General features: G+C 47.4%; 1 pseudogene; it reads left to right on the forward strand.

The window, feature by feature from the left end:
• Window positions 1–1,900: 1,900 nt before the first annotated feature.
• Window positions 1,901–2,022, forward strand: LOC136643535 (5S ribosomal RNA; annotated as a pseudogene).
• Window positions 2,023–10,019: the final 7,997 nt, after the last annotated feature.

Genomic DNA, 10,019 nt, shown 5'->3' on the forward strand with positions numbered 1-10,019 from the left:
GGAGAGGACCAACGAATTTCCCCCTTCCTTTCCCTCCTGGGAAAGCCACTGCAGCCAATCAGGGCCTGGGGCAGGCTGGAATCCCCCCTCCTCCTTTCTTTCCACCACAGACTTCTCCTTTTCTCAGCAGCACTATCAGCAGCTGCAGCCCTCTCGCTAGTTTCGCTTTTACTACTACTCTTTGGGCCGGCCAAATCTCTCCCGGCCTTGGCCTCCCACTTGCTTAGCAACTGCAGATTCTGTCACCGTTTACCTGCCCCTCAAAGGCCAGGGCTTTCTCTCCCCATGGTCAGGCTTCTGCACACTGGCAGCATTCCTGGCTTTGCCTGTTCTCACCCACATCTGAAGGCCTTAGGAGTGGACCTCAACAGGTGGGAAACCCTGGCCTCTGAGCGGCCCGCTTGGAGGCAGGCTGTGCAGCATGGCCTTTCCCAGTTGGAAGAGACACTTGGCCAACAGACTGAGGCAAAGAGGCAAAGAAGGAAGGCCCACAGCCTGGGAGACAGATCAGGGACAGACTGCACTTGCTCCCGGTGTGGAAGGGATTGTCACTCCTGAATCGGCCTTTTCAGCCACACTAGATGCAGTTCCAGAACCACCATTCAGAGCGCGATACCAGAGTCTTTCGAGACTGAAGGTTGCCAACAGGACCCACATCTAGAAATATTTTTGGCCTTTCTGGGGCACGCCACTCTTGCCACTTGGCCACTGTGCCACACCAGCTCTCTAATGCCACCCTCAACTGCCATGAGTTTCTCATTTTACAAATTGAAGGCATACGGGCAGCAGAACACATGATACCATCAGCCAAATCTGAATGCATGATTGCTGGGTATGGGCACGCACACACACACACACACACACACACACACAAAATCGCACCCACGGGCTCCAGCTCAGAGAGAGGGAGGGAGATATAAAAAAGCCCTTCTGGGTCAGAGCAAGCAAGGGTCAATTCGATCCAGCATCCAGTTTCCCACAGTGGCCAACAAGATGCTTTTGGAAAGTCCACCAGCAAGGCAGTAGCTTTCTGTGTTGACCCATCAGTGAAGCCAAATGCTACCCACTTGCCTCCACTACTCCTCCTGCTCCCTTGATTGGAAAACACCAAAGGGGATGGAGGAGATGGACTTGCCTCAACACTTCCTCTTCTGCATTGCTCCTGCTGTCCTTTTCCAGCCCAGGGAGTGGAAGGAGCAGAAGCTGGAACATCACCAGTTAAGGAAGGGCATAGCATTTGGTACACTGCCTCCGGGCTAGGAGATCTTGGGTAGGTCATGATGGCTTTCTCCCCATTGTCTGTCTCTCAGCAACTGGCACTCAGAAGCATGTGTTGCTTTTAAATCTGGAGGGTTTGTTTAGATATGACTAATAGCTTTTAACGTACTAACAGCCCAATCCTATGCCGGGCTTACAGTGACAGATCTTGTGATCTGTCTTTGTTAAGTCCAGCAGCATCTCCACAGGCTACTGGCACAATTTCAAATGCCCAGAGGCCATGTGCACCAACCAATGACTCAATATGTCAATGGGGAGGGTGTTATGGTGGAGGATCAGGGATGGTTTGGGGTGGAGAGCAGGCCAGGAGTGATTCAGGGGTGGGAAGGGGGGAATCTCACCAGCAGCCAAGCATACCAAGATGCTATTGCCCTTTCCCTGCCCCAAACTGCCCCGAGTCTCTTCCGACTCATGCCAGCTAAACAGTTGGCGTGGATCCAAGGAGACCTATCGGAGGCCATGTAGCCAATGGGGAGGTTAAGAAATATTTTTACTTACCTCTACTGTGCCATCAGATCACCCTTTCCCCATAGTATACAGTGCATGCTCCATCGGCAGAGCTGCATGTTATGGGTTGGCAAGGGATAGGATTGGGCCCTAAGGCTGCAGGCCTATACAGTGGACCTTCATTCACACTGTTACCCTGCACATGCCCAATCTCATCTGATCTTGGAAGCTAAGCAGGGTCAGGCCTGGTTAGTACTTGGATGGGAGACCGCCTGGGAACACCGGGTGCTGCAGGCTTATACCATAGTCTTTCGAGACTGAAGGTTGCCAACCACCAACCAACCATTTGAGCATCCGCAGATGCCAAGCTCACGCCTCAGAGGCCCTTAGGGGGCCTCCTGGACACAATTGGAAACCACTTCCAGTTTGCATCGGTGACAACTGGTCACATCTGGGAGGTGTTCTGAAGTGCAGGAAGGTTGCACACTGCCTCCCCACATCTCAGAACACCTCTTGGATGTGACTATAAGTCACCGGTATGAATCGGAAGTGACTTCAGGTCATGTCCAGAAGGTCATCTGAGGAGACTGGGAGGCCAGTGCAACCTCCACAAGGTTTGGCATTGCCTCCAGATAAGTTTTTGTGGCACTGGTGCCCTGCCCCCCCCCCATTGATTTCAGCATCCAGGGATTTTGATATCCGGGGGGAGTTGTGGAACCAATCTCCCACAGACACCTAGGGCCTACCGTACACATTTACCTAAGAGTAAGTCACTTCTTCGCAGAGATGTCTAGGATTGCACTGGAATTATTATTCTCCATGGATGGCTCTAGTCCCCTTTTAAAGCCATCTGAGCTATGCAGTGTTGCCATCAATTGATTATACACTGTGTGAATGGAACTGTCTCCACTCAGTGTCAGCACAGCAAACAGATGATAGATGCTGGACTTCATCTAGGTCTGTGTTTCTCAAACTGTGGGTCGGGACCCACTAGGTGGGTCACGAACCAATTTCAGGTGGGTCCCCATTAATTTCACTATTTTATTTTTAACATATTAGGCTTGATGTTACCATGGTATGCGTCTACATTTGAGGAAATGTTACAGACCTGTACTTTTAACAAGCTACTACGTATATTCTTTTAGCAATGATGGTAAATGGGACTCACTCCTGAGTAAGTGTAGATAGGATTGCAGCCTAGGGTTGCTAAAAATTTTCCTGCTTAATTATGTCACTTCTGGTCATGTCAACACTTCCGGTGGGTTCTGACAGATTCTCATTCTAAAAAGTGGGTCCCTGTGCTAAAAGTGTGAGAACCACTGGTCTAGGCAATAACTCAAAGAGCGGTGAAGTTCAGTGGGACAGCTTCTGCCGCTTACCTAACCTACTTTGCAAGGTGGTTGTGAGGACAAAATGGGATGAACATTGGGGAAGGACTAAGCTCAGTGGCAGAGGACCTGCCATTCATGCAGAAGGTCCCAAGCTCAATTTCTAGTGGCGTCTCTGGATAAGGCTGAGGGAGATCCTGCCTGAAGCCCCGGAAAACTGCTGTCACTCCATGTGGACAATAGTGAGTGAGATGGAGCAATGCTTAGTATAAAGCAGCTCTGAGCAGCCTGCTTGGAGGCGGGCTGTGCAGCATGGCCTTTCCCAGTTTGAAGAGACACTTGGCCAACAGTCTGAGGCTAAGAGGCAAAGAAGGAAGGCCCATAGCCAGGGAGACAGACCAGGGACAGACTGCACTTGCACCCAGTGTGGAAGGGATTGTCACTCCCGAATTGGCCTTTTCAGCCACACTAGACGCTGTTCCAGAACCACCATTCAGAGCGTGATACCAGAGTCTTTCGAGACTGAAGGTTGCCTACAGAGGATTCTGTCTTGAAGGGGGGATACAAATGAGACCTTTGTCTTCACATACTCAAATGGATCATCAATTGTGCTTTGGCAAGCCAGCTCCACAGCACATTCTAATAAGAAAACATCACTTAGGTAATGCTGATGGCTTGTTCTGTATTGTAATGGCAAGTAGCTGCCCATCTCCTTGGTTAGACAGATTCCTGCTTAAGACTCCAGGATACCTAGTTAATGTTCCCTAATCTTCAGTAGATGGGAATCTCAATGGGAATCTCTGGGTTCAGTTCCAGTTCTCCTGGAATGTCAGGAATTCAAGCCTCCAAAGCTTGGAAAATGTTACTCCCCCATCTCAAAGTTAAGGACAGGACCCAATGTAAGGTTCATGCTGTGAAATAGCAGTTTGAGGTTAGGTTTTTGGAGTGCAGGGTGTCTCTCGCTAGGGATGCTGATGCTCCACCAATGCTCTACGTAAATAAAGCAAATTTTGCTAAAGCACCACAAGTCTCCCCCAGAGGAAGCCAATCCCTAAGTAGCACTGCCCCTGGAGTTTCTCACTGCTTGGGGAAACAGGAAACCTGTAAAAATATTAAACCAAGCTCTCAGGCAACATCTCTCTCCAGTCTGGCATCCAGAGTGTCCAGGAAATGTTATTCTTCATATTATTTGGGGTGGAGGAATTTATTTATGAAATTCTGGCAATTCGACAGAGGCAGGCCTACACTAAGCTGAAATATACTCGTATTTTTAGAAAGCCCATCCTGAGCTGAAAGTGGAGGAAACAGATCAAGTTTAGCCTGACCTCAATAAAATCAATTACAGCCCCAACCTTTGACAGGACTACCTAGAAATAAATCTCATTGTGTTCAATCCTCTCCACACTTTCCTGGGAGTAAGCCCCATTGGCACTAATGGGACTTACTTCTGCGTAGACATGTATAGGATTGGGCTGTCAGAGCCTTCCTGGAGAGGCAGTTTATCAATGCACATTACTGTAAATGCTCAGTTGTTATTTATTCCTTGCAGGGATCCACACTGTATTTCAAGGAAGCACTTCTGTTCCTGAGATAGAGCATTTTGCCCACTAACAATGCAATCCTATGCACACTTACTTGGGAGTGCAACCCACTTAATTCAATAGAGGATACTTCTGAGTATACATGTATAAGACTGCATTGTACATTGCTGTTAGCCAGCTTGAGCCCTCCAGAGAAGGTGGGATAAAAATCCATATAACAGAGAACTGTTGACATCACTGATGAGTGAGGGCCCAATTCTATCCAACTTTCCAGCTCTGGTGTAGCTACAATGCAGCCCCGTGGTAAGGGAACACATGTTCCCATACCTTGAGAAGGCCCCGGGGACTGCCTCTCCACCACAGGACACAGCGCACACCCCACTGGCACAACTGCACCAGCACTGGAAAATTGGATAGGATTGGGCCTTGAGACAGGTTCACTTCCTCCAACTCACAGGACAGAAACTAACATTCTATATAGATCTAGGATTATCTTCTTTGATAAACATTTGAAGAATGCTAGGAAGTGTGCGATTTGCCATCTGGAAGCCACACTACCAGACACACACTGACTCTTCTGAGGCTAAATCTGAGCTGTGAATAAGGCTGAACTGGTCCAGATCAGTCCTTGTCAGTTGTTAGGTCTCACAATTACATCATGTTTTGCTCAGATTGTAGATTTCAATTCTGTATCCCTTTGCGGTACTGGCGTTGCCATATGATCCTTGTTTCAAACAATGGTTCCTTATTCCACAAGCCCTTGTACCTTGCTCCAGACATCACAGCTGCAGTGAATCATAACAGGCACCAATAAAACAAATCTCCCCCTTCCCTATGCTGAATACAATATAATAGACCCCAAATAAATTAGCTGGAAGGGGAGAAGCATTGTTTAATTGCAGCTCTTGGCTTTAGGTAAGGTGGTTCAGCAACAAAGGTGTGTGTGTGTGTGCGCGAGAAGAGGCGGAGATGAGAGGCGCCAAAGTGACTTCAATATCCAGATTGCCCCAGATGGCTTCAAATGATGCCAGCCTAGGGAACAGAAGGGCTATGCGTGCTTCCCACCTTATTAAAGAAGAGAAGCAGGGAACTCAAGCCCCTCACCAAGAAGCTTAGCAGGGTTGGGTTTCAGCTATGGCTCTGATCCAACATGCAGGTGTGCAGACTACCTCTTCTCTTGTGCTGAGATCTTTTAAACAACCTAGAGTGCCCCCCAACAGCAAGCCTTTGAGATAGCCACCACATGATCTTATGCGTTGTGCTCTCCAATAATCTCATTAAGGAATTATCCTCACTTGCTCTTATCTGATCAACTGTTTTTGGATCAACAATTGAGAAAATCAAACTGCTACTGAACTGTAAAGATTCGGGGATAAGTCTAGAAAGTTGATTTTGTTTGCTTCCGTTGATTGGGAAAGTTTTGGTGCACCAAATCCACTGTGAAATTCATGTTTTGTTTCGTGACTTCTTGAATTGGATAGTGCTGCTTATCATGGATCTGACCGATGTTTGTGTTTTAGCCTTGCCATGTTGTCAGATCTAAAATAGATTCATTGCTGACATTTTACCAGCAAAGAATTGAGGCAAACAGCACGATCCTATCCCCTGCTCTGTGATCGGAATAGGAATCAGTTTTGTGTTGTTGCAATGCAAGTTGCTGCACTGTGCCTGCCCAGCAAATGAAATGCTGCATTTCATCAGCACAAAATAAGCTAAGCAGCTCTTCCAGCCTAACTGCTGGTACATGGCTAAATGTGGCAAAAAGGGGGGGGGGGGAGCTTGAGACCGCTACTGAGACCAAAACTTTATATAGATCAATATGTATTTTTATTCTGCTTTTCTTTTTTAATTCTAACACACTAAATGCAGCATACATCTTCCAACAAGTATGCAAAAAAGTGTAATTGTGAAAGAAACAATGTATGCTAAGAAACACTAACTTAAGAGACACAGGCAGGTGGCAGATAAAGTATCTCAGGACACAGCAATATCAACCAGCAAGGACAAAACCAAGTGGTGTTCCATGGCAGGGTATTCCAGGTCCTGGGCAATGCCACAGAATAAGTCTTCTAATGCACTCCAACCAGCCTTGCTCCAAGGAAGCCAGGATGCAGAAAAAGGCCTTCCCTGTTGACCTGAGGTTAATGTGAGAGGAGATGGTCTTTTCAGTAACCTAGTCCTAAGCCATTTAGGGCCTTAAAGGTCATCAGCAGGCTTTAAATTGGGCTCAGAATCTGATTAGAAGCCAGAATAGCTGGGGAATGGCAAAGTTACAACTACATCATCAGTTTCCTGTGAACTGCCTTGAAAAATGTGGCAATTCCCAACTTAGTGAGCCCGCATTCTACCCAGCACTCTTGCATTGGGACAACATATAGTGCTACTGCAGTAGGGTGCTGTTCAAAGACAGACCACTTCCCAAAGCCCACTCAAGAACCTGCCTGCTCCGCATCGCTCATGACACAGGAAGATTGGGGCGATGATTGAGCTCAGCTCCATAGCCAGTGCCAGGAACACAGCGTGTATGACTAATAGCTAGAAACGCACACCGGTACATAGCTTGTCTTGCCCTTAGAATGGCCGAGACATATACTTGTGGCTTTCCAAAGATAAGGTGGCCCATCTGCCACTAGGCAGGGCAGAGTCTGTCCATGTCTCACCCTGTTACCAATTAGCACACAGGTGCTGCTGGTGGAAATACCCCAATGTCCCCAGAGACCGGTGTTTTCCAGCCACTCTGGCTCAGGTTGAAGAAGGATGGGTGGGGAACGGGTGATAGAGGATATGGGGGAAGGAGGCACCAGGTATTAACAGGAGAGGGGGGAGGGCATGAAATTGAAGCCCATGAGCCTGTCTGGAGATGAAGGCTAAGCACCACATAACAGCCAATTTCTCCTGAGTGTCTGTCTTCAGCTTTTCAATTCTTCAGTACTCAAACTTATCCCCTTCCTGCTTCCAAACTTATCTCTATGTGGGGATGTTCACAGCATTATACAATTGGTTGGTTGGCAACCTTCAGTCTCGAAAGACTATGGTGTAAGCCTACAGCACCCAGTATTCCCAGGCAGTCTCCCATCCAAGTACTAACCAGGCCTGACCCTGCTTAGCTTTAATTCTAGGGATAAGGAACAAGAGGCTCAGGAACCTTCTGTCTGCAAAATCTCCTCATCTTTTCACCCATATGGACTCTGATCTCAGATATTTCACTACCAGCCCCTGCAAAAAAAAACCCTCCGTATTTGGCACCTCAGCTGCTTCCTCTCAAGCCGAGTCTAGGCAGATAGTTCTTTAAGACTGAAGATGAACATAACATTTAAAAAGCGAGTGAACAATGGATGACAATTTCAGGGAAAAGGGCAAGTGTAGAAGCACCCACTGTTAAATGTTTTCAGACAAGGTTTTAACCTGCCTCCTAAAGGAAGGATGTAAGGCAAGCCTAGTTCCACTGTTGAGGTAGTACTACCAAGACAGCCCTGACTTACAGCCACACTCTGCACTTCAGACTGCAGGAAAATATGCAGAAGAATTCTGTGAACTATCACAGTGTAAGATTGGGGGGGGGGGTACCAGATGTAAGCATGAATCAAGTATGCCTTGTAGCTCTTTAAAAATCAAAACCACTACTTTAAGTTGAGACCCAAACAGGCAAGTAGACTCTTGAAATGAAGTCAACAGGAAGCTGGACTAAGTTCAACAGAAGGCACTGTTGTGATCACAATATCCAGTGAAACCTTCTCTTGCGAAAAGTTGCAATGGTGTAGGAAAAATGCAAATTACTTGGCATGCACAGCAGCTTCTGTGCAGTACAGAAGACACCCATGCCACTGCTTTCGTGGCAGGTGAACCAGACTAGGGGTAAACCAGTTTAAAATGGTGAAACAGAGGAGCGTATGGAGGCTACGTGGCATGAACCTGATGAACACTCCGACTGGAGAAATGGAAACAGAATGAGAGAACAGGAAGTGTCAGATCATTGATTTGTTTGTGTGAACTAACAGTCCAATCCTATCCCCAGTGCCACCACCTAGTATTAGCTGCTGGATGGACCTAATATTAGTCCAGCCAGCAGCACTGCCAGGGTTGCAGAAGGCTTCCTCAGGGGAAGACCCCAAGCCCCATAATGGGATTTCTCAAGCCTGTGTGAACTCTTTTGCCAGCACAGACATGAGAGCTTCCATGTCAGGCTTTCCAGCCCAACACAGAGGATAGGATATGGCGGAGCAGGGTTCTGCTGGTCCCACCCTCTCCTGCCCCAGTTCATCCTCCCACCCCACCCTTCCCCTGCCCAGGAATGCCTCTCCCCACCTCCAAGGCCCTCATTGCTGCCACTCTTACCATACTCTGGGCAGCATTTGCCTGGCTCTGGGCTCAGCGCCGGACTTCTTTCTGGAATCCGTAGTCAGGAGGCACTGACTCCTCTCTGGGTGTCATAAACATGCCTTATGACACATTTGTGACACCCAGTGCTGGCACTGGAGCTCAGTGCCAGCCCGCAATAGGATTGGGCCCTAATCCTGCTCACATTAAAAGGAAATAGGGACACAACAGCAACTCATCAGTTCAGCTGTACAATATATTACATGCCATCTTCCGTTATGCATCCAGAGATGGAAGCTGGACCTCTCAGCCCTCAGTACCAGCAACAGTACAGTACCTGGGTTTCTCAGAGGGATGATTTTTCAATGGCCCAAATGACTTTGTCTTATTTTTTTAAATCTATTTTTTATTTATTTTACAATGGCCGTTTTTATTTTGTTCTCTGTTGGATACTACTTTGAACACGGAAAAAAAAAAAGCAGCCCATGCATTTTACAAATAATCACCCCATGTATCTGGGGATGTAACTGAGAAGGTATCTTGTGCATGTTAAAACACACTAGACATGTGAATGCTAAGGTCAGACAATTCATATTGCATCTTCCATTTTTCCCATCCTGTACTTCCACCACACAATAACAAAGGAAGACTCTGACCCCACCTTTCATACAGGTTATTTTATCCCTTTCCCCAAGTTCTCCCACCCCAGATCTACTCCTTCCTTTCTCATCCATATTGAGGCCCCATCACTTCTCTCTTTCCTTCTCAGCTGTTCCTTTCATAAATTCTTCCCTTCCACCTCTGCAGTAATATTGACCTCACCAAGCCAGGTAAGAAATTGCCACTTCTCCCCAGCAGACTCCCCTACTTTTAAAGGTTGCACTGCAAGCAGGAGCTGTGATGGGATAGCTATTACTTTTCTGCCAACAATGCAGTTTTTACAGCCACAAGAGAGCTGTCAGGAAAGGAGAAGCTCGACTTTCCCCTTAAGAACATAAGAGCCCCACTGGATCAGTCCAAAGGCCCATCTAATCCAACTTCCTGTATCTCACAGTGGCCCACCAGATGCCTCAGGGAGCACACAAGACAACAAGAGACTTGCATTCTG

This window comes from Tiliqua scincoides, chromosome 2, assembly GCF_035046505.1.
Source record: "Tiliqua scincoides isolate rTilSci1 chromosome 2, rTilSci1.hap2, whole genome shotgun sequence".
Classification (NCBI taxonomy): Eukaryota; Metazoa; Chordata; class Lepidosauria; order Squamata; family Scincidae; genus Tiliqua; species Tiliqua scincoides.